A 6,127-nucleotide genomic window follows, 5' to 3' on the forward strand; every position below is an offset into this window, starting at 1 on the left:
TCATGGGTGACGGGTCTACAAGTTTAATGCCCAATAGATGTGACCATGGGCCATAAAGATCTACCGCATATCTCTTTATGAACCAGGTCCACGTCTGTGGCATGTGGGTCTGTGCTATTCACATATCAGTGCGATTATTACTTGATTTCGTTTGTTTGTTTAGTTTGATCAGTAATTTTGTATGTTTGTTTTTGGCTTTTATTCGATTTGCGATATTTTTAAGATTTGTAAGTTTGTTTAGTTTGATCTATTACTTTGTTTTAGCTTTTGTTTGCATTTATAAAATCTATAACTTTACTTTGTGTGATTTGTTAGATTTTTTTTTTCTTTTTGTTTGTAAAAAATGTTGGGTTGGAAAGGGTGGTCAGACGGTGGTGGTGCCAATTCGCCGCCCAATAAAGAACTACTATAAGGTTTCCATACTTTGTTAAGAATGTAAGTGATTCTATTGAAAAAAGTAAAAATGCAGGTATTTAGCCTCTCACATGAATGTAAAAGGTAACATTGCCCATATATACTTGTGGTTAGCAGGGTAAACAACTAATAATTATAATAATAGAGCATGTGAGAATAACAATACAAATATTTTACAACACTTATTCTATTTAAAAAAAATAGATCTAGTAGATTAAAGCAATAAATAGTAGATCGAACTTCCAATTTTATAAGAACTTCGAGATAACTTCATCGGACAACCTGTCATCACAAAATCTTTTGCAAACACACATTAAGAATAAATTTACAAAAACAATAATATACAACACCAACAACAAAAAATTTCACTAACAATACCTAGATAGATAATCATGGTTATAAAGATGGGGATGTGATGAAATCATGATATATGAAAAGATGATGAGATCATAAATTATATGCTAAACCGAGCAAACCAGTAGGTATGACATGACACCTTGAACTATGGAGAGTAGGGCCTTGGGTCGGCTCAAGTGAAAGTCGGGGCCTAAATATAAATAAATATATATGTAACTATATAATAAAAATAACAGTAATATAAATCAAAGTATCATCATTTATACTAAAAAACGATATGCTAACTATAAAAACGATTTTCACTCCCTCATCCCATTTCTATCATTCTTAGCCGCCATCCTCCTTTCATTTTCTCATTTTCTCCCCCATCTTCACTTTCCCCTACCTTCGAAACTTTCCACACCTCAGTTGTCACCATCCTCTCTTCCCTCTCCTTTCTCATCTCCTATTCTCTTCCTCCTATAAGTCGACTTCTTAGTTCTCTCCGTTGTCGTTGCTTTGGATTTGTAAGTTAGAGACCAACAACTGCAATCATGGGTGACGGGTCTACAAGTTTAATGTCCAATAGATGCGACCAAGGGCTATAAAGATCTACTGCTGATCTCTTTATGACCCAAGTCTGCGTCTGTGGCCTAGGGGTATGCGCAGAGATGGTCTGTGCTATTCACAGATCGGTGCGATTATTACTTGATTTTGTTTGTTATCTAGTTTGATCAGTAATTTTGTAAGTTTGTTTTGGCTTTTATTGGATTTGTGACATTTTTTTAATCTGTAAGTTTGTTTAGTTTGATCTGTTACTTTGTTTTTGCTTTTAATTGCATTTATAAAATCTATAACTTTACTTTGAGTGATTTATTGGTCGCTTTTATTTTATTTTTTGTAAAATGTTGGGTTGGATAAGGTGACAGACGGTGGTGGCACCAATCCACCATCGGTAAACCACAGCTTAAGGTTTTCATACTTTGTTAAGAAAGTGAGTACTTCCATTGCAAAAAGTGAGAATGCAAGTATTTAGCCTCTCATATGCACAAGAATGTAAAAGGCAACATTGCCCATTTATACTTGTGGTTAGCAGGGTAAACAACTAATAATTATAATAATAGAGAATGTGAAAATAACAATACAAATATTTTACAGCACTTTTATTTTTTTAAAAATAGATCTAGTAGATTAAAGGAATAAATAGTAGATCGAACCTGTAATTTTATAAGAACTTCGAGATAACTTCATCACACAACCTGTCATCACAAAATCTTTTGCAAACACACATTAAGAATAAATTTACAAAAACAATAATATACAACACCAACAACAAAAAATTTCACTAACAATACCTAGATAGATAATGATGGTTATGAAGATGAGGATGTGATGCGATCATAATGATATATGAAAGGATGATGAGATCATAAATGATAAGCTAAACTGAGCAAACCAATTGGTATGACACGACACCTTAACTGATGGAGAGTAGGGCCTTGGTTCAGCTTAGGTGAAAGTCGGGGCCTAAATTTAAATAAATATATATGTAAATATGTAATAAAAATAACAGTAATATAAATCATAGTATCATCATATATACTATAAAACGATATCCTAACCATAAAAACCATTTTCACTCTCTCTTCTCATCTTTATCCTTCTGAGCCACCATCCTCCATTCATTCTCTCATTTTCTCCCCTATCTTCACTTTTCCCTACCTTCCAAGCATTCCACACCTCAGTTGCCACCTTCATCTCTTCTCTCTCCTTTCTCATATCCTATTCTCCTCCTCCTCTAAGTCAACTTCTTAGGTCTCTCTGTTGCCGTGGGTTGTAGTTAGAGACCAACTACATCGATCATGGGCAACGTGTCTACAAGTTTAATGTCCAATAGATGCGACCATGCGCCATAAAGATCTACCGCTAATCTCTTTATAACCCAAGTTTGTGTACATGGCCCATGGGTCTGTGCTACTCACAGATTGGTGAGAATATTGAATGATTTTGTTTGTTTGTTTGGGTTGATCAGTAATTTTGCATGTTTGTTTTGGCTTTTATTGGATTTGTGACATTTTTCTGATATGTAAGTTTGTTTAGTTTGATCTGTTACTTTGTTTTATTTTTTGGTTGCATTTATAAAATCGATAACTTTACTTTGTGTGATTTGTTAGATTTTTTTTTTTTTTGTTTGTAAAAAAAGTTGGGTTGGACAGGGTGGTCGAATGTTGGTGGCACCAATCCGCTGCCTGGTAAACCACCAGTTTAAAGCTTTTGTACTTTGTTAAGTATTGCAAAAGGTGAGAATGCAGGTATTTAGCCTCTCATTTGCACAAAAATATAAAAGGCAACATTGCCGATATATACTTGTGGTTAGTAGGGTAAACCACTAATAATTATAATAATAAAGAATGTGAATAACAAAAAAAAATTTTACAATACTTAATTTTTTTAAAAATAGATCTATTGGATTGAGGCAATAAATAGAAAGATCGAACCAGTAATTTTATAAAAACTTCGAGATAACTGCATCTCACAACCTATCATCACAAAATCTTTTGCAAACACACATTACGAATAAATTAACAAAAACAATGATATACAACACCAAACAAAAGTATCACTAACAATACCAAGATGGACCACGATGGTTATGAAAATGGGGATGTGATAAGATCATGATGACATGAAAAGATAATGAGATGATAAATAATGAGCTAAGCCGAGCAAAGTAGTATCGATGGCACGAAACCTTGACCAATGGAGAGTGGGGCCTTGGGTCGGCTCAGGTGAAAATCAGGCCTTAAATATAGACAAATAAATATATATATATATATGTAAATATGCAATAATAATAACAATAATATAAATCATAGTATCATCATATATACTAAAAAATGATATTATAACTAGAAAAATGATTCTATCTCTGTTCTCATCTCTATCCTTCCGAGCCACCATCTTCACTTTCCCCTACCTTCCAAGCTTTCCACACCTTAGTTTCCACCATCCTCTCTTCTCTCTCCATTCTCATCTCCTATTTTTCTCATCTAAGTCAACTTCGTAGTTCTCTCTGTTATCATGGGTCTCTACGACCCAAGACCTTTGCTGTTCCTTTGGATCTATAAGTTAGAGACTGTCAACTTCGATCATGGGTGACGGGTCTACAAGTTTAATGTCCAATAAATGCAACCATGCGCCATAAAGATCTACCGCTGATCTCTTTATGACCTAGGTTCGCGTCCGTGGCCCTTGGGTCTATGCAGAGATGGTATGTGCTATTCACAAATCGATGCGATTATTACTTGATTTTGTTTGTTGTTTAGTTTGATCAGTAATTTTGTATTTTTTTTTTGGCTTTTGTTGGATTTGTGACAGTTTTTTTATTTGTAAATTTGTTTAGATTGATATCTTACTTTGTTTTAGCTTTTGATTGCATTTATAAAATCTATAACTTTACTTTGTGTGATTTATTGGTCTTCTTATTTTTTTTTCTTTTAAATGTTGAGTTGGAGAAGGTGGACAGACGGTGGTGGCGCCAATCCACACGGGTAAACCATAGTTTAAGGTTTTCATACTTTGTTAAGAAAGTGAGTGCTTCCAATGCAAAAAGTGAGAATGAAAGCATTTAGCCTCTCATCTGCACAAGATTGTAAAAGGCAATATTGCCCATATATAGTTGCGGTTAGCACGATAAACTACTAATAATTATAATAAAAGAGAAAGTGAATAATAATACAAATATTTTACAATACTTATTTTATTTTTTTTAAGAATAGATCTATAAGATTGAAGCACTAAATAGTAGATCGGACCAATAATTTTACAATGATTTCAAGACAACTTCATCTCACAACCTATTATCACAAAATCATTTGCAAACACATATTAAGAATAAATTAACAAAAACAATAATATAAAACACCAACAACAAAAAATTTCATTAACAATACCAAGATAGATCATCATACTTATGAAGATGGGGATGAGATGAGATCATGATGATATAAAAAAATGATGAGATGATAAATGATGAGCTAACCCGAGCAAACCAATAGGTATGACACGACACCTTGACTGATAGAGAGTAGGGCCATGGGCCGGCTCAGGTGAATGTCGGGACCTAAATATAAATATATATACATATATATGTAAATATATAATAATAATAACAACAATATAAATCATAGTATCATCATAATTACTAAAAAAATGATATCCTAACTATAAAAACCATTTTCACTCCCTCGTCTCATTTCTATCCTTCCAAGCCACCATCCTCCATTCATTCTCTCCTTTTCTTCTTCAGTTTCCCCCACCTTCCAAGCTTTCCACACCTCAGTTGCCACTACTCTCTCATCTCTCTCCTATTCTCCTCCTCCTCTAAGTTGGCTTTTTAGTTCTCTCCGTTCTTGTGGGTCCTTACGACCCAAGACCTTTGATGTTGCTTTGGATTGATAAGTTAGAGGCCAACAACTGCAACCCAAGACCTTTGTTGTTGCTTTAAAGTCTAATAGATACGACCATGGGTCGTAAAGATCTACCGCTCATCTCTTCTTGAACCAAGTCTGCATCCATGGCTCGTGGGTCTATGCAGAGATGATCTGTGCCATTCACAAATCGGTGCGATTATTACGTTATTTTGTTTGTTGTCTAGTTTGATCAATAACTTTGTATGTTTGTTTTGGCTTTTATAGGATTTGTGACATTTTTTTTATCTGCAAGTTTGTTTAGTTTGATTTGTTACTTTGTTTTAGCTTTTGTTTGCATTTATCAAATCTATATCTTTACTTTGTGTGATTAGTTGGACCTTTTTTTTTTTTTTTGTAAAAAATGTTGGGTTGGACAAGGTGGTTGGACGGTAGTGGCGATAATCTGCCATCGATAAACCACCAGTATAAGGTTTTCGTACTTTGCTAAGAAAGTGACAGCTTCCATTGCAAAAAATGAGATATTTAGCCTCTCATTTGCACAAGAATGTAAAAGTAAACATTAACCATATATACTTGTGGATAGCAGGATAAGCCACTAATAATTATAATAATAGAGAAAGTGTATAACAACACAAATATTTTACAATACTTATTTTAATTTTTTAAAAATAGATCTATAAGATTGAAGCACTAAATATTAGATCGAACCTATAATTTTATAACGACTTCAAGGTAACTTCATCTCACAACCTGTCATAACAAAATCTTTTGCAACCACACAATAAGAATAAATTAACAAAAACAATAACATAAAACACCGACAACAAAAAATTTCACTAACAAAACTGAGATAGATCATGATGGTCATGAAGATGGGGATGTGATGAGATCATGATGATATAAAAGGATGATGAAATGATAAATGATGAGCTAACCCGAGCAAA

Source organism: Juglans microcarpa x Juglans regia, chromosome 6D (genome assembly GCF_004785595.1).
Source record: "Juglans microcarpa x Juglans regia isolate MS1-56 chromosome 6D, Jm3101_v1.0, whole genome shotgun sequence".
Taxonomy (NCBI): domain Eukaryota; kingdom Viridiplantae; phylum Streptophyta; class Magnoliopsida; order Fagales; family Juglandaceae; genus Juglans; species Juglans microcarpa x Juglans regia.